The sequence below is a fragment of the Choloepus didactylus genome, chromosome X, assembly GCF_015220235.1.
Source record: "Choloepus didactylus isolate mChoDid1 chromosome X, mChoDid1.pri, whole genome shotgun sequence".
Lineage (NCBI taxonomy): Eukaryota > Metazoa > Chordata > Mammalia > Pilosa > Megalonychidae > Choloepus > Choloepus didactylus.
Genome location: NC_051334.1, coordinates 167,799,199 through 167,819,132, shown reverse-complemented (window position 1 = coordinate 167,819,132; position 19,934 = coordinate 167,799,199). Strand labels below are relative to the sequence as shown.

Sequence of the window (19,934 nt, the reverse complement as noted above, 5' to 3'; positions counted from 1 at the left end):
ATGTCCCAGCATATGATCTATTCTGGAGAAAGTTCCGTGAGCACTAGAAAAGTATGTGTATCCTGGTGATTTGGGATGTAATGTCCTGTAGATGTCTGTTAAATCTAATTCATTTATCAGATTGTTTAGGTTTTCAATTTCCTTATTGGTCTTCTGTCTGGTTGATCTATCTATAGGAGAGAGTGATGTGTTGAAGTCTCCCACAATTATTGTGGAAACATCAATTGCTTCCTTTAGTTTTGCCAATGTTTCTCTCATGTATTTTGTGGCACCTTGATTGGGTGCATAGACATTTACGATTGTTATTTCTTCTTGCTGAATTGCCCCTTTTATTAGTATGTAGTGGCCTTCTTTGTCTCTCAAAACATCCCTGCATTTGAAGCCTATTTTATCTGAGATTAATATTGCTACACCTGCTTTCTTTTGGCTGTAGCTTGCATGAAATATTTTTTTCCATCCTTTCACTTTCAATTTCTTTGTGTCCCTGTGTCTAAGATGAGTCTCTTGTATGCAACATATTGATGGTTCATTTTTTTTGATCCATTCTGCGAATCTATATCTTTTAATTGGGGAGTTTAATCCATTTACATTCAACGTTAAAACCGTGAAGGCATTTCTTGAATCGGCCATCTTATCCTTTGGATTATGTTTGCCATATTTTTCCCTCTCTCTATTAATATCCTTTATTGTACCCATACCGAATCTCTTTAGTACTGAACCTTTCTCCAAGTCTCTCTGTCCTGTCTTTGTTTCTCTGTCTGTAGGGCTCCCTTTAGTATCTCCAGTAGGGCAGGTCTCTTGTTAGCAAATTCTCTCAGCATTTGTTTGTCTGTGAAAAATTTAAGCTCTCCCTCAAATTTGAAGGAGAGCTTTGCTGGATAAAGTATTCTTGGCTGGAAATTCCTCTCTCTCAGAATTTTAAATATATCGTGCCATTGCCTTCTCGCCTCCATGGTGGCTGCTGAGTAGTCACTACTTAGTCTTATGCTGTTTCCTTTGTATGTGGTGAATTGCTTTTCTCTTGCTGCTTTCAGAACTTGCTCCTTCTCTTCTATGTTTGACAGTGTGATCAGTATATGTCTCGGAGTGGGTTTTTTTGGATTTATTCTATTTGGAGTTCGCTGAGCATTTATGATTTGTGTATTTATGTTGTTTAGAAGATTTGGGAAGTTTTCCCCAACAATTTCTTTGAATACTCTTCCTAGACCTTTACCCTTTTCTTCCCCTTCTGGGACACCAATGAGTCTTATATTCGGACGCTTCATATTATCTATCATATCCCTGAGGTCCATTTCGAGTTTTTCAATTTTTTTCCCCATTCTTTCTTTTATGCTTTCATTTTCCATTCTGTCATCTTCCAGGTCACTGATTCGTTGTTCAACTTCCTCTAGTCTTGTACTATGAGTGTCCAGAATCTTTTTAATTTGGTCAACAGTTTCTTTAATTTCCATAAGATCATCCATTTTTTTATTTAGTCTTGCAATGTCTTCTTTATGCTCTTCTAGGGTCTTCTTGATTTCCTTCATATCCCGTACTAGGGTCTCATTGTTCATCTTTAGTTCTTTGAGTAGCTGCTCTAGGTGTGTCTCTTCTGGTCTTTTGATTTGGGTGCTTGGGCTTGGGTTATCCATATCGTCTGGTTTTTTCATATGCTTTATAATTTTCTGTTGTTTTTGGCCTCGTGGCATTTGCTGTCCTTGATAGGGTTCTTTTAGGGTTTGTAGACCAGTTGAAGTCCTTATCTCTAATTTATCAGATCTACAGCTTCGTGGAGTACACTTTCTCTAACTAACCAGCAGGTGGCGTCCACGAGCCACCTGTTCTCCACAAGCCAGATCTCCCCTGCTTAGCCTTTTTGGTGAGTGGGGGAGTGAGTCTTGTGGGGCCCAATTGGTGTCCCAAGCTTGCGTGTGTAGTTGGTGTTGCCTGCCCTGTATGTGGGGCGTGTTTCTGGGCAGTCGGGGAGGGGGGGTGGCCCTAACAATCAAATCTCCCTGATGATCCTAGAGTTTTAAAGCTACTGCAATAGTCTAATCCTTCAGTTCAGTCCTGCCACAGTTTGTCTCTGCCACTGACCCACAAGTCTTTGGTATTGGCGTATGGCTCCTGAGACTTGCAAGTGGGCCCCTCTTCCAGGCTGTGCACCCCGGGTCCTCTGTTGAGGGATGACTGTGCTATGTCACAGGTGAGTGCCGTCCCCCCAGGGCAGTTCTGGGCTGCTGGGCTGTGTTGGGAGGCTCCCAGTCTGCTCAAATGATGGCTGAATGGGGCTCTGTTAATTCACACTGCTCCCCCTTCCCAGCTCTGGGACATTCAGCTGAGGTTGCAGGGAAGGCTAATGTCCACGCCCAGTTTTGTGGTGTGTGCCTGTTATTTGAAGCACTTCCGTCACACTGGGTTGTCTGGGGCAGCTCTGGGCTATGGGGCTGGCGATGGGCAGGAGTGTTTCCTGTCCACCAGGATGGTGGCTGTGAGCGGACACCCCCCTTTTCTTGGGAAGTTGTGTTGTTTAGTGAATTTTCTCAGCCACTGGATTATTGCCTTTTGTCTCAGAGCTCTCTTATTTTTGCTCTTGACTTGACGTGCCCAAATTTCAATTCTTTGAAGCTTTCTGTATTGAGCTTCTTAGAGTAATTGTTTTAGAAAAAGCAAAAAGGATTTAAAAAAAAAAAAAAAAACAAAAAAACGGCCCTCCTCAGAGATCTAATGGGTTATTGAAATGCTAATAGACAAAGCAACCAGGGCCATTAAGGAAAGGTGCCCTGGGCAGAGAGATCAGCCTTGCTTTGGGATTTGCATATGCGCCTCAAGGCCTGATCTCCGCCCTTCCCCTTTCTGTGTTCACCAGAACTCCAAAAATCCTCTGCTTTTACTTTGGAGCTTCTCGTGTTGTTTTCCTTCTATGCCCGTCTCCTCTCTGCTGGGCTGGCTGCTCTCAGAGTCTCTGGTGTCTGGCCTCAGTCTATCTATGGTTGGAGTTTGAATCAGTAGAATGAGTTTCCGATGAGAGCAGCCACTGCAATTCTCCCTTCTCCTTCCTGGAGCTGACAGCCCCTCCTCCCCCGGGACTGAGCCTGGCAGGGAGGGGCGCGGGTCCCCTGGCCGCAAAAACTTACAGATTTCGGTGATCTCAGCAGTTCCACGTTTTCATGAGTGTTGTATGAAGTATGCCCAAAGACAGATTGCTCTGTGGTGTCCAGTCCACGCAGTTCCTGGCTTTTTACCTACTTTCCTGGAGGAGTAACTAAAACATACAGCTCACCAGTCTGCCATCTTGCCCCGCCTCCTCCGGCCATGTTCTTTTAGTCCATTCCTGTGGGTGTAGGCTTATTGTGGGTGGGAACTTTTGATTAGGTTATTTCAATTGAGATGTGACATGCCTCATTCGGGGTGGGTCTTGGTCCTCTTGCTGGAGTCCTTTATAAGAGGATAAAGGACAAACAAGAAAAGCCCAGAGAGCTCTGAGAAGCTAAGAGATTAAATTGAGAGAAGCTCATGAAAAAAGCCCCAGAGAAGCTAAGAGAGGACCCACAGAAGCTGAGAGGGGAAGTCACTGAAGCCAGAAGCTAAAAGCAATGAAACCCAGGAAAGAAGGCCCAGGAGATGCTGACCATGTGCCTTCCCATGTGACAGAAGTATCCTGGATGCCAGCAGCCTGTCTTCAGAGTCCAGGTATTGTCCTGTTGATGGTGTGAGTTGGACATTTTCATGGCCTAAGAACTGGAAATTGTAAGTTAATAAATCCCCATTGTAAAAGCCAACCCATTTCTGGTATATTGCATTCCAGAAGCTTTTGCAAACCAAAACAAGGTTCAAACATTTTTTTCTCACCATTCTCCAAACTGTTAACAAGAAGAGGAAAGTCCTTGAGAGGTAGAGAGGAGGGAGACAGTCCTTGATGCACAAAAATTCCACCTGTCCTAACACTGCATGCTCACAGGCATAGCCGTGCGGGGCCTAAAGCCAATTATATGAAGCACATCTGCTGACTACCCCCTGGACACCCCATCCCCTTTCCCTGGGCACTCCTTTCAGGCAGACTTGTTTAATACACCATTGTCCTATTCCTTAGTAGAATAGTATCTCCTTTATCCCCTTCACTCAACTAGTTCTGGAGTTTAAGGCCTTAAGTGGCCTGCAAATACCATTCTGGTCTCTTCTCATGTGGTAGGGAAAAACACTGGATTAAGGGACTTAGTTCCATGCAATTCTCAGTGAATCCCATTTTATTCATTTGTAAAATATGGGATTTGGACAAATTATCTTCAGGGTTTTTTTTCCCTGTCTACTTCATCTCTTTCCAACCCTTCCAGCCTCAGGCTCCAACTGGCCTTTCTCATATCATTGAGAGATGATCTGAGAAGCAGCCTTCATAACCATGAACATTCTCACACTTAAAGAGAGCTGTGGGCTGGAAAGGCTGGCACATGGCCTATCACACAGAAGGGCTTAATAACCAATGGGTGAAATGAATAAATGAATCATTAAAGCAACCTCTGCAAGGTGGGTATGAGTTTCCCCACATACAAATGAGGAAATTTGTGACCCAGGGAGGTTAAATGACTTACTTTAATCCCACAGATAATAAGTGAGAGGCTTGGTATTGAGCCCAGGTCCATTAAGCTCTTTCTGGTGCACCACCTACTAAGTGTATAATAAATGCTACTGTCTGTTCAATTTTTCATTGCATTTTTCTAGTTGGATGTTTGTTGCTTATGTAGAACACAGTGCCTTGTATGTAGAAGCCTCTCAGTAAATAACTTTATTGGGCCCAACCATGTGAAAGGGACAATGCCAAGAGCTCTGTAAACTAAACTGGATAAACTCTTCTCTCAACATTTCCACTTTCTGGTAGATTTAATTCAACTGAATCATTGAAAACAGAGTGACCACCAAGCTTGCATCTGGTCATCAAATCATATCTTAACTTAGTAAGACATGGACAGACATAGAGGTTGTCTCTGGCCATGTTTCTTTTGAAATTTTTGGCAACATCTAGTCTAATTTCTCTGGCCACAACTGGGGCTTCATCTCTAACCAGATCAGGATACTGAGAGTGTCAGGTGACTCAGAGAACAGATGAAGAAATAGAGTCTACTACTGTGAATCCATAGGAAAGAAAGGTTGATTTGAACAACAATAATTCATTTTAAGTGACTTCATATTACAATTTAGGATTTTCTACTGAAGTAGCTCGTTTTGTATGACCTATCCCACCACCCTACCAGATCTTTTTTAATAATCAAATGTACTATTATTGATCATACTTTATTTTAAAGTCATAAAAAGCCAGCAACAGAAAAGACTGAGTCAGCCAGTCAGGCTGGACAAATACTTAATTGTACCCATGTTTCCATGGGATGTGGACAGCAGCATGCAGTTTACACAACGAGAGCAACACTTTTCCTTTCCACTTCCCTGCCAAATTTTTGTTAGATAAGGCAAAGGATGGCAGCTATGAATGGTGGAATGAATCATGCCAGAACAACAAATAATAGGGTAACAGATGTGCAATAAATGCCTGGGTGCTGAATCTTGGGCTGAAAAGGGCAGGGAGAAAAATCACAGGAGGTAATGGTTGGAAGACTTTTCAATCCAGAATTTTTAAAAATTATGCAAGAAATAAGCCCTTTAAAAATGTCTTCCTGACACCTTTTATACACAGCAGCACAGTCCAAAGACAATTTTATCTTTTCTGTAATTTTTTAGGTTGATACATGGAGTGACTTTCAATTCTGCTTTTGCCCTTTTTTGTTCCACATGAGGGGCAACACAAACTCCCCTATATATCTTTCTCTAAAGCTCTGGATTATAGAAATTATCAACAAGTTACCTTTATTTCACATATAAGTATAAACAGCTAAAATGAAGATTTCTGTTCACTTTCCTCATCTAGTATTTCAGCTCTGTGAGGTCCATAGAGTAGAACATAAGCTATATGCCAGTCTCCACCACCAGAAAGCCACAAAATATCCTCTGGTGCAATGAAAATATCTTCTGGTGTAATCATCATCAAACTTAGTCCATTCATCTTATTTCCTTTTCACCCATTGTATTACTTAGGGTTCTCTAGGGAAACAGAACCAACAGCAGATATCTGTAAATATGAGATTTTATAAAAGTGTCTCATGCAACTGTGGGGATGCATGAGTGCAAGTTCTATAGGGCAGGATGCATGAGTCCAAATTCCATAGGGCAGGATGCACAAGTCCAAATTCCGTAGGGCAAGCAGCAAGCTGGCAACTCTGATGAGGGTGTTAGATGAACTCCCTAGGAGATGCTGGTTAGCCAAAGAAGAAGTGAAGGTTCTCTTTCTTCTTCCTTAAAAGTCTTCAACTGATTGGATTACATCAAGCTGATTGAATTCTCTCATTGCAGAAAACACACCCTTCCTTGATGTAACCAGCCACATATGCAGTCAATTGACTGATGATTTAATAAACCAGCTTTCTGGTTTATTAACCAGCCACAAATTAGGCCAGTGCTTGCTTGACCAGACACCTGGGTACCATCACCTGGCCAAGTTGACACATAAACCTAACCATCACAGTCCATGTGGAAGCTATACACATCACCTTAAACCATACTTAATCTCTAAATAGAACACAATAACAGACATATGTTCCACCTAACAATACTCAGCTGTCCTGTGTACAACAGGAAACACGAAATCTCTCTAGAATAGGGTGCAAGTCCCTGGGTAACATTCACTCTTAAACTTGATATCCTATAACTTAAATACTGCAAAATGAACAATACAGCTTATGTTATATGATAAGGGGATAAGATAGAGAAGAAAACAAAGACATTTGCTTTACAGACAAATACAAATATACTCATAACAAAACAAGGAGGAAATATTCATGCCATCACAGTCCTCATTTCTGTAACTGGTCACATGGTTGTAGTTCATATTTATCGTTACCTTCTTCCACTACCCATTCCATGTTCCCTTTACCCTCAGCAAGCACTTCAGCTGGCCATGGTTTTTGCCAGGTGAGGTGACCCAAACCTTCATTCCTGAAGTTTCTGGGCTATTGGCAATCCTGCCTGGATTGGGCTGTTGCAGTTTTCCATTGACTTTAATCACAGGGCATGGTATATGAGACACCCTATGGAGGGGACCTCCTGTATTCCAGGAAAACTCTTCTTTGCCTCCATTGTGTAGTTGCCGTCTTTTTTCCCCTTGATAGTCAGGATCAATCACCCCAGCCAGTACAGTAATCCCCTTCCTTGCCTGTTGATTCAGAGGCATGAGAAGCCCAAAGTGGCCAGGTGGCAGTCTTAACTTCCAGTTCAATGGAATTATTGTGTCTCCCTGTCGGAGCACTCCTTCTTTTGGAACTAAAACTTGTAGACCATCAGAACTTAAGGTTGCAGGGACAGGAAGAAAAATTTTCCTAGTGCCACTCACTTTGCCACCCCTTGATTCCTGGACCTCTGCATCCCAGCTATGGGAGAAACAGCACCATGGAATGGATGCTAATTCAGAGCATACACATCCTCTTGGAGAACACTGCCCCAGCCCTGCAAGGTATTGCCACCTATCTGGTGCTGTAGTTGAGTCTTCAAAAGGCCACTCCACTGTTCTATCATCCCAGCTGCCTCTGGATGATGGGGAACACAGTAAGACCACAGAATTCCATGAGCATGTGCCCATTCCCTCATTTCATTTTCTGTGAAGTGGGTTCCTTGATCAGAAGCAATGCTGTGTGCAATACCATGATGGTGGATAAGGCAATCTGTAAGTCCACAGATGGTAGTTTCGGCAGAAGCATTGCGTGCAGGGAAGGCAAACCCATATCCAGAGTATGTGTCTACTCCAGTCAGAACAAATCACTGCCCCTTCCATGATGGAAGTGGTCCAATGTAATCAACTTGCCACTAGGTAGCAGGCTGATCACCCCGGGGAATGGTGCCATATTGGGGACTGTGCCAGTTTGAATGTATTATGTCCCCCCAAACACCATTATCTTTGATGTAATCTTGTGTGGGCAGACATCTCAGTGTTAATTAGGTTGTAATTCTTTGAGTGTTTCCATGGAGATGTGCCCCACCCAACTGTGGGTGATGACTCTGATTGGATAATTTCCATGGAGGTGTTGGCCCGCCCATTCAGGGTGGGTCTGAATTAAATTACTGGAGCACTATATAAGCTGAGACAGAAGGAGCAAGCTGCTACAGCCAAGAGGGACACTTTGAAGAAAGCACAGGAGCTGCAGATGAGAGACAGTTTGAAAACGGCTGTTGAAAGCAGACTCTTGCTACAGAGAAGCTGAGAGAGGACAAATATGCCAAGTGCAACTAAGAGTGACATTTTTGAGGAACTGCAGCCTAGAGAGGAATGTCCTGGGAGAAAGCCGTCTTGAAACCAGAACTCTGGAGCAGATGCCAGCCACATGTCTTCCCAGCTAACAGAGGTTTTCCAGACACCATTGGCCATCCTCCTGTGAAGGTACTCGATTGCTGATGTGTTACCTTGGACACTTTATGGCCTTCAGACTGTAACTGTCTAACAAAATAAACCCCCTTTTATAAAAGCCAATCCATTTCTGGTGTTTTGCATTCTGGCAGCATTAGCAAACTAGAACAGGGACTGAGTGTGGGTCTCTGCTGATGGCAGATTGGGCACTCAGCAGTGGCTGTGGCCAGGTCAGCCTTGGTGAGTGGAAGTCCATGTTGCTGAGCCCATGCATAACCTCCATCCCTACCACCATGACCACTTTGTTGATGAGCCCATTGTCAATGACAGGAGTGGCTGGGGAAAGAGGTTGATTGGTATCCACCAAACGGGTCATTTTATCCACTTGGTTATTAACATCTTCTGCTGAAGTCACCCTCTGGTGAGCATTCACATGGGACACAAATATCTTCATGCTTTTTGCCCACTCAGAAAGGTCTATTCACATACCCCTTCCCCAGACTTCTTTGTCACCAATCTTCCAATCTTGCCACGGAGATTTACACCTTTGGGTGTCAGATCCCATGTAGGGGGGAGGGCAGTGATTTCACCTGCCAAGTTGGATTAGCTAGAGAGAGAGGGCCACATCTGAGCAACAAAGAGGCATCCGGGAGGAGACTCTTAGGTAAAATTATAGGCAGGCCTAGTCTCTCCTTTGCAGTAACAGTCTTCCCAAGGGCAAGTCCCATCACAGAGGGCTCGGCACATCAAACTGCCAGTCCCCAATGCCTATGAGCACATCAGCAGCCATCGAGGTGGGGAAGCCCAACACCCCTGCATTCTCCCCCAGCTCCTCAGGGGAGATCTGCATGTATTTTTCATTGTTTTTTCTTAATTAACTATTAACTATATAAAAAAAATTTTTAAAAACATACAATAAAAAAAATTTCAAACAAACCAAAACAAGGGAATAAGAAAAAGATAACTAACCTAAAATAACTACTTTACTTCCAACATGTTCCTACTCTACCTGAAGAAAATATACAGACTATAACCCAGCAAAGGAATAAGAAAGATAACCTAAGATAGAAACATTTCTGTGAACTTGTTCCTACCATACCCACCAGAAATTAACAAGCCATAGTCATTCCTGGGCATTCCCAGAGCATTAAATTTACCCACAATAACTTATCTGTTCTTGTTAGGTTATCGCTCCCCCTTCACTAATTGCTCTCTATCACTAGGTCCCCTACATTCTACATTATAAACCATTTATTTTACATTTTTCAATGTTCACATTAGTGGTAGCATGCAATATTTCTCTTTTTGTGCCTGGCTTATTTTGCTCAGCATTATGTCTTCAAGGTTCACCCATGTTGTCATGTTTCACGACATCGTTCCTTCCTACTGCCGTGTAGTATTCCATCGTGTGTATATACCACACATTTAATTTATCCACTCATCTGTTGAAGGACATTTGGGTTGTTTCCATCTCTTGGCAATTGTGAATAATCTTGCTATGAATATTCGTGTGCAGATATCTGTTCATGTCACTGCTTTCAGATCTTCTGGGTATATACCAAGAAGTGCAATTGCTGGATCAAAGGGTAACTCTATATCTAGTTTTCTTAGGAACTGCCAGACTGTTTTAGAGACAGGCTGAGCCATTATACAGTGCCACCAACAATGAATAAGAGTTCCAATTTCTCCACATCCTCTCCAGCATTTTAGTTTCCTGTTTGTCTAATGCCAACCATTCTAATTGGTGTGAGATGGTATCTCATTGTGGTCTTAATTTGCATCTCTCTAATAACTAGTGAAGCTGAATATTTTTTCACGTGTTTTTTTGCCATTTGTATTTCCTCTTCAGAGAACTGTCCTTTCATATCTTTTGCCCATTTTATAATTGGGCTGTCTGTACTATTGTCATTGAGTTGTAGGATTTCTTTATATATGCAAGATATCAGTCTTTTGCAAGATACATGGTTTCCAAAATTTTTTTCCCATTAAAGTTGGCTGCATGTTTACCTTTTTGACAAATTCCTTTGAGGTACAGAAACTTATAAGTTTGTGGAGTTCCCATTTGTCTATTTTTCCTTTTGTTGCTTGTGCTTTCGGTGTAAGGTCTAGGAAGTAACTGCCTAATACAAGGTTTTGAAGATGTTTCCCTACATTATCTTCTAGGAGTTTTATGGTACTGTCTTTTATATTGAGTTCTTTGATCCACTTTGAGTTAAATTTTGTGTAGGGTGTGAGGTAGGGGTCCTTTCTCATTCTTTTGGATATGTATATCCAACTCTCACAGCCCCATTTGTTGAAAAGACTGTTATGTTCCAGTTCAGTGGCTTTGGGGGCCTTATCAAAGATCAGTCAGCCATAGACCTGGGGGTCTATCTTTGAATTCTCAACTCGATTCCATTGATCAATATGTCTATCTTTGTGCCAGTACCATGTTGTTTTGACTACTGTGGCTTTATAATAAGCTTCAAATTCAGGGAGTGTAAGTCCTCCCACTTTGTTTTTCTTTTTTGGAGTGTTTTTAGCAATTTGAGGCATCTTCCCTTTCCACATAAATTTGATAACTAGCTTTTCCAAGTCTGCAAAGTAAGTTGTTGGAATTTTGATTGGAATTGCTTTGAATCTGTAGATGAGTTTGTAGAATTGACATCTTAATGACATTTAGCCTTCCTATCCATGAACATGGAATAGTTTTCCATCTTTTAAGGTCCCTTTCTATTTCTTTTAGTAGAGTTATGTAGTTTTCTTTGTATAGGTCTTTTACATCTTTGGTGAACTTTATTCCTAGGTACTTGATTTTTTTAGTTGCTATTGAAAATAGTATCTTTTTCTTGAGTGTCTCTTCACTTCATTCATTTCTAGTGTGTAGAAACATTACTGACTTATGTGCATTAATCTTATATCTTGCTAGTTTGCTATATTTGTTTATTAGTTCCAGTAGCTGTATCATCAATTTCTCAGGGCTTTCCAGATATAAGATATCATCTGAAAATAATGACAGTTTTACTTCTTCCTTTCCAATTTGGATGCCTTTTATTTCTTTGTCTTGCTGGATTGCCCTGGCTAGCACTTCTAACACAATGTTGAATAACAGTGGTGACAGCAGGCATCCTTGTCTTGTTCCTGATCTTAGAGGGAAGGCTTTCAGTCTCCTGCCATTGAGTACTATGCTGGACATCCTCCAAAAAAACATGAAAAAGGGATGTTGGATTTTCTTGAATGCTTTTTTAGCATCTGTTGGGATGATCATTTGATTATGATTGGCCACCTTCTGATCCGTGTTTCAGCCAACCACCCAAACAAACTGTTAATGCCCTCTCTAACCCCTCAAGCTACAACATTGACTGCAGAATCTCTGCTTAGTTGGCCCGTATCAATAAATTCAGCTGGATCCAATTCTATATTCCTTCCACCATTACCCACACCTTAATATCCATCCCCACACATATTCCCCTGATTTCTCTCTGTATAAATTGGACAACTCATGCAGTTCTTTTATAGTATAGTGTGCTATCTCATTGCTCACACTTTGTACCTCACCCTTCAGGGCCTGTTGGGACTTTAGTTAAAGGTCTTGACAAAAAGAATAGTGGTGGGGTGGGTCATGAAAAGAATTAGAAGTATCCCTCAAGCCACTTACCTCAGGACATTCCATTGCAGATTCATCTAGTGAAACAGGATTAATCTCTCCAGACAGAGGAGTGAGGGCTGTTTCCTCAGGGGAGGTGACTACAGGTTTAGCAGGTACTGAAGGTTTAATCTGTTTAGTTGGAGGTTGGATGGCAGTCTCCTCAGGGCAGACTGGATGTCTGGAAGCTGTTTCCTCAAGGCAGGCTGGAGGTTGGGTAGCTGTCTCCTCAGGGGAAACTGGAGTGGGGAGGCTGTTTCCTCAGGGCAGACCACTACAGGTATACCTAGCAAAGACTCAGCAGAATCCAGGGTTCCAATGTCCTCACTGCCATTATTAACAATCCATATGTCCTCATTCCAAGTTTCAGGATCCCATTCTTTTCCAATCAATGCCTTTACTTCAACAGCAGACACCCTGCAAGGCTGAGATTTTAGCATACGTTGTAAATCTGCTACTCACACAAAGAGACTCTGGGTTTTCAGATATCTCAAGTCTGCAACCACAGGAAATAAGATTTTCCTTCAGGGCACACGCAGAAACCTTTCATCTTCCATACAGCATTTAAGTTTCAAATTTGAAGCCTTACGTTCACCCCTTTCTCTTATAATTTTATCCAGCATATCTAAGAGCGACCAGCCAACATCATTATATCTCTTAACGCCACAAAACTCTGCAAAGGTGTCAAAAACATTGTCACCCAGAACCTTGCCTCATACAAGAGCATGATTAGGAGAATCAAATGGTGATAGTCTGTGTATCTCCATTGCCAACTGTTCTAGTTTGCTAATGCTGCCCAAATGCAAAACACCAGAGATGTATTGGCTTTCATAACAGGGGGTTTATTTGATTACACAGTTACAGTCCTAAGGCCATAAAGTGTCCAAGGTAACACATCAGCAATCAGGTACCTTCACTGGAGGATGGCCAATGGTGTCTGGAAAACCTCTGTTAGCTGGGAAGGCATGTGGCTGGCATCTGCTCCAAAGTTCTGGTTTCAAAATGGCTTTCTCCCAGGACGTTCCTCTCTAGGCTGCAGTTTCTCAAAAATTTCACTCTTAGTTGCTCTTGGGGTGTTTGTCCTCTCTTAGCTTCTCCAGAGCAAAAGTCTGCTTTCAATGGCCGTCTTCAAACTGTATCTCATCTGCAGTTCGTCTCTCCGCTCCTGCGCATTCTTCAAAGTGTCCCTCTTGGCTTTAGCAAGCTCACTCCTTCTGTCTGAGCTTATATAGTGCTCCAGTAAACTAATCAAGGCCCATGCTGAATGGATGGGGCCACACCTCCATGGAAATTATCCAATGAAAGAGCTATCACCCACAGTTGGGTGCGCTGCATCCCCATGGAAACCCTCAAAGGACTGCAATCTGATCAACATGAATATTTCCACCCACACAAGATTTCATCAAAGATAATGGCATTTTGGGGGACATAATACATTCAAACCAGCACTTCAATACATGCCATGGACTTTCAGTGCCATCTTGATTATTGGAAATGGAGTTATTAGTGCCTTTGAATCTAATCAGAGTAGAAAACCAATTGTAGAAGCCCATTTTAAGATTCTGTTTCTCAAGAACCACTCCAGGTGCCAAGCAGTATTAGTTAGGGTTGTCTAGGGAAACAGAACCGACAGGAGGTATCTATAAATATGAGATTTTATAAAAGTGTCTCATGCAACTGTGGGGATGCACGAGTCCAAATTCTGTAGGGCAGGCAGCAAGTTGGCAACTCCAATGCTCCCCAGGAGATGCTGGTTAGCCAAAGAAGAGGTGAAGGTTCTCTCTCTTCTTTCTTAAAAGTCTTCAAATGTTTGGATTAAATCCAGCTGATTAAATTCTCTCATTACAGAAGACACACCCTTCCTTGATGTAATCAGCCACATATGCAGTCAATTGACTAATGATTTAATTAACCAATCTCCTGGCTTATTAAACAGCCACAAATGTCCTCACAGCAATGGTTAGGCCAGTGCTTGCTTGTCCAGACACTGGGCACCAGCACCTGGTTAAGTTGACACATAAACCTAACCATCACACTCGTGATACATAATGACCTAAAGAAATAGACCATCCCTGATGTGTTTGCACTTCTTGTAAGTCATAGTTTCTACAGTTATTGGAGCCAATATCATTAGAAAAAAAAGGGTGAATTCTTAACTTCCTTCTGGGGACTACTCTTTTTGTCCCTTGTCTTTGGCTGCTGATTCACTTTTTTATCTTCTAGATTCTTGAATTTTGATTGAAAAGAGATCACTTTCTCTTGAAGTTCTGGTGTACATCATTCATATACTTCCAACATAAGAGAAAATTTAACATCCTTGAGAAATTTGGCATTCAAAGATTCCTTCTCTTTATAAAAAATCTGAAGTCACATAAGCAGGAAGCCAGCTGATTTCTGAAGATTTGATATACAAAGCATTTCTTTGCAATGTTGGAGATTGTTTAGTTATTTCTTCTTGAAGTCCCAATTTAAGTCTTATAAAAAGATACTTGACTTCTTGATTGATAAAACAGCTAAGCTGAAGCTGATTTTCATTTTCTTTTGTGACTTTTTCAGATTCTGTACATTTCATGGTAGTTTAAATTCAACACTGAAGAACTGATCAATTAATTTTCTTTTCAGAAGGTGTCCCTGTTGATTTAGATGAAGAATCTGTTTCTTTAACAGAGTCATCCGCTATGGCTTCCAATTTCTGTTGCAATACTCACATAATTTTTATCCAACATACATATGCATCCTGTTGAAGATACTGTCCTTGTTCACCCTTCTCCACAAAGTGTGGGAAAGCCATATGCAAAAACTGCAGTAGACTAATAGGTGGAATACTGGAAGAAGTTTATCCATGGAATCAGAAAAATCCTAAGGGCTGCAGTAATATACGGGGCTGAAGCCATTTCCCCTGGAGCTCTCAAGGCTCCCGCACACCTCTTAAGGGCATCTGTGAGTTTAGGCACAGTCTGGATACACTGAACTGTGGCATTCATGTAACAAATGTTACCAAGATTTGTCAATCCACATGGTAATTCCATAGCAGATGCTAACTGTTCTGTCATGTCTTCTACAAACACAGTTTTAGCTGATGGTTCCTCCTGGAGTGCATCTGCTGGCCACACCATTAGTAGAGTAATTCCATGTTTTATTTTGATGTTTCCCCAATCATCATCCTTCAACAGTTCTCCTTTCACCATAACTTTCTGTCTGGCCAACTGGACTCCAGTTAGTGCAAAAAGCTGAGCCTTGAACACCATTGAAGTTTCATCAATATTCAATTCTAAATCCTCAAATTTCTCCTTTCCCCATTTTACAGTAATGGAGTAGGGCAGCAAGGCAGGGAGTGAGTGGAGGCAGTAGTGCAGGAAAGCTGCCTGGCAGGGCCTGTGAAGGGAAAGAAGTGAGAAGAAGCTGTTGTGGTAGCATGGTGGTGGCAGCAACCCTACAAGTTCTTAATAGGATTGTGGGTACAAAAGAATTGAAGGACCCCTGAGACCACTTTTCATAGTGCTGTATGAAACTGTAGCTCCATTCTCCTACTTTTGATCAAAATCTGCATTTTCCACAAGTATTCATTTTGTTATTGATCAAAGATTTGCATTGTAGAGTATATCTATGTCTGTGAAATCCTCTGAGACTTCAAGGACTCACCTGTTTGTTCAAGGCTTGATTTTTAAAGGCATTCTGTTATCCTGGGAAAGAATGTCTCCACAGGTGACAAGGACATCCAAATGACAAGGTAGTATTTAATGTTATTATGAATTTCAGTTCTACCACTCATTGGCTGTGTGACCTTGGGGAAATTACTCAGCTACTCTAAGCCTCAAATGTTTAATTTGCAACAAAGGAAAAAGGGGATAATAGTAGGGGAGTTGTAGGGGATGTAAAAGACAAGGTTTGTAAACATTTAGTGTAGTGCCTAGCAAGTAATAAAGGCGTAACAAATGTTAGCTATAATTACTATTGATTACTCCCAGTGCAGCATGGAAGCTCAAAACCTATTATAGGACCTATGGGTAGGAGATTCAGATGAGCTGCCTCTTTTTGGCACAAGCACGCAGTATAGACTGGCCAGGCAGAGCCTTTATGTTCAGGATCCTCCGTTCCCTGCTTTGAGGTGCAGTGTCACAGCAAGGCCAACTCTCTAAATTCACTTCTCCAGGTAAGGAATTTACCAAATGACCCATTCCCCACATTTACCAAATTTACTGATTGTTGTGTCTACAAACAGTTTTAACAGGAGCATTCAATTTCGGTTCCTGAAACTGAAACAGATGTTACTGAATATTACCCAAGCTAAGGCAGCTATATCTGAGGAAATGGCAAAATAAAGATTTTTGAAGATTCTGTGTTCAGATTAGTCAGCAAAGAGGGAAAGAGTAAAGGGATTTCCTACACTAAATTCAAGACAAAAGCTGATGCAGAGAAAACCTGGGAAGGAAAACAGGGAATAGGGGTCAAAGGGCAATCTCTTTCCCTATGCTGTGCTGGATAAAAAGGTCAGTCAAGATGACAGAGGTGGAAAGAATAGCCCTTGGGGTGGTGAATCAAAAACTGGTTTTAAACAACCTCTCCTAAAATGTAACAAATAAACTTTTCAAGAAGTATTTGAGAAGACAACTTCTATCAAGGTGTTCCAGAACCACAATGGTAAATCAATCGGGTATGCATTTATGGGATTCACTCCATTTGAAAATATTAAAGGAACTGTAAATTACAGTAATAAAAGAGATGAATATAATAAAAGAGAAATTGGGAGGGGACAATTAGACTGCTTTAAAAACGCCTGTGTGAAGGTACTTCAGAAGAGACATTGAAGGAATCATTGAATGGCTCTCTTCATGCCAGGATCTTCTCTGACCAGGAAGATGGATCCCCCACAGGGTTTGGTTTTGTGGGCTGCAACAGTGAGGACCATGCCAAAACCAGCAAGGAGGTCACGAAAAATGGTGAAATTAATGGAAACAATGTTACCTTGCAATGGGCTGAGCCTACTGGCAAAGGTGACCTTGAGGGTCTTGGAGGATGAGGGGAGGCTTTGGAAGGCAAGGAGGCTTCCAAGGAGGCAGAGGAGGAGGAGACCACAAGCCATAAGGAAAGAAGACCAAGTTTGAAATGTATCTTCTATCCCTCTGTCTTTTTCTCTTCCATCTGAAAGTAAGGGATCTAGGGTTTTCATCCTGTTGCCTGATCAATGACAGAGTCTTCCTAGAACATTCCAAAGCAGTATACAATTCTGTGGTCTACTTGGAAATTGAAGTGGGCCCCCTCCCCTTAGTCTGTAACAGGAGGGTCCCCTCCCCCTCAACCGGCAACGACTGCAAAGTAAAAATGTTGTGTAAGCATTAAGCCCTGAAAAGAAGGAAGTGAAACTGTACTGTTTTAGGGAGTGAAACTTGCGGTTGTACGCATTAGCCAAGCATAACCGTTTCAACAATCAACCATTGTGCCAACCTTGAAAAAATTTCTCAACCTTGCTAAAGATCCTAAACAACCAATAACTAACCGCCAACTCTGCTTCTGTCAAAATAGCTGGCTTGCATTTTCAGGATGTGGTTTCTGCCTATATAAGTCTCAAGCACACTCAGGTCGGGGCTGCTTATTGAACTCCCTGTGCGGAGTGACAGTGAGCAGTCGCCGGCCGGCTAATAAAGGCTCTTTAAATTCTGTTTGGCTGTCTCGTACTTTAACTCGCGGGCATCGTAACATTTGGAGGCCTCAGCAAGATATCCTCGGCGTTTGCCGAGGCTTATCAGTCGAGACAAGGTCCGACTACCGGTCCCCCCCTGGGGGGGCGCACTGAGAGACGTTCCTCAGCCCCGGTGGAGAACCGAGTGGTCGGGCCTCGAGATTCGAAAATCCGCCTCTGGAGCCATCCGGACGTGGGCCCACAACGGTAAGAGATCTCTAATTTGGTCAGGTGGGGTACCCCTCAAGGGTCTTTAGTAGGGCTGGACGCAGCCATAACTCCAAGACCCGGCCTCGGACCACGACGGTGGCCGGTGGCCTCGGGTTCAGGTTCTGGTTCAGGTTCGGAATTGGTCTCTTAACGGCAGACCTAGTCTCTGTTTTGTGTTTTTTGTTGGTGTCTTTGTTTTGTCATCCGTCAGTCCCGCAATGGGTCAGTCTCCGTCTGCTTCTGCTTGGTCTCCGTTGCAGTGTTTCTTAAAAAATTTTCAGGACTTCCGCCGACGAGCTGCAGGGTCGGGTGCCACGGTCAACCCAGGAACTCTTTGGACCCTTTGCGAGCTTAAATGGCCAACTTTTCCAGACTTTAATTGCCCCCCCCCAGGGTACCCTAAATTTGCTGATTGCTTTTCAGGTTCAAAGAGTCATTTATGGGGATCCAGGACATCCGGATCAGATTCCCTATATTGAAACCTGGATCGACGTCCTTACTGACCGCCCCAAATGGCTTAAAACTTGCTCACCACCTAAACCATCCAAAGAGCGAAGTGTGCTTGTTTTAAAGGGGCCACCCAAAAGGCCCCCGGTCCTCAACCCCTCACAGGACAGTCCCCCCTTATCACAGCCCCCACCTTATTCCGTAGGGCCCTCTCCCCCCAGCCCAGGGCCCTCAGCCCTTAGCCCGAAACCCTCTCCTCCCAGTCCAGGACCCTGTTCCTAGCCCGGGGCCCATTGCTTCCAGTTCAGGGCCCCCTACCCTGAGTTCAGGAGGACCCCTTGTTCCTACTCCGGATTCCACTACGTCCCTGGCAACTCTCTCCAGCCCCCCCACACCCGTTCCGGAAGTTCATACGGGCCGCATGGTCAGGTCCTTGTCCCCGCTCAGTTACCCCTGAGTTCAGCAACAGCTCGGCGAGTCATAACGGACACTACTTAGTAGCGCCCAAAGGAACATGGTTTGCCTGTACAACGGGGTTAACGCCGTGCTTATACCCCCCCGCCCTCATGCAACCTAAGGCCCCAGGGCTATGCATTCTCACCCATGTCCTTCCCCAGGTATACTACTACTCTGGCGAGGGAGGTAGGGAGCACCTCGGGCTAACTAGCCTCCAATGAGTCAAGCGAGGAGAACCAGTATTAGTGCCAGTACTCCTCGGGCTTGGGGTAGCCGGGGCAGCCACAGTAGGATCCGCAGCACTCGTCACAGGGAACCAAAACTTTAAAATCCTTAGTACCCAGATTGACCAGGATCTAAAAGCCTTAGAAGAAGGCAGTACTAAATTAGAGGAGTCCGTTAAGCTCTTTAGCAGAAGTAGTGCTCCAAAATCGGAGGGGACTCGACCTTCTATTCTTAAAGCAAGGAGGGCTTTGTCTAGCCTTAGGCGAAGCATGCTGTTTTTATACTAACCATTCAGGTGTAATTAAAGAAAGTTTAAGCCAACTCAGAAAGAGACTACAGGATAGAGAAGAGCAAAGGAAAAAGGAGGCAAATTGGTTTGAAAGTATATTTTCTCAATCTCCATGGTTGACTACCTTAATATCAGCAATTGCCGGACCCCTGGCTCTTCTCATGTTAGCCTTAATCATAGGCCCCTGTGTTATAAACTGTTTAGTTAAATTTGTCCAACGGTGTATTCAAAGCGTAAAAATCATGGTTTTGCAGTCTCAATATCAACACTTACCCTCAGAAGAAACAATGATTTGATTCTCCCTAAAAACCAGTGGGGAATGAAGTGGGCCCCCTCCCCTTAATCTGTAACAGGAGGGTCCCCTCCCCCTCAACCGGCAACAACTGCAAAGTAAAAATGTTGTGTAAGCATTAAGTCCTGAAAAGAAGTGAAACTGTACCGTTTTAGGGAGTGAAACTTGCGGTTGTATGCATTAGCCAAGCATAACCGTTTCAACAATCAACCATTGTGCCAACCTTGAAAAAATTTCTCAACCTTCCTAAAAATCCTAAACAACCAATAACTAACCGCCAACTCTGCT

The 19,934-nt window shown here is 42.9% G+C and overlaps 2 pseudogenes; both read right to left on the bottom strand.

Moving 5' to 3' along the window:
- Positions 1-5,860: 5,860 nt before the first annotated feature.
- On the bottom strand, positions 5,861-16,284 carry LOC119522456 (annotated as a pseudogene).
- Positions 16,285-16,635: 351 nt separating this feature from the next.
- LOC119522455 lies at positions 16,636-17,914 on the bottom strand (annotated as a pseudogene).
- Between the last annotated feature and the right edge of the window lie 2,020 nt (positions 17,915-19,934).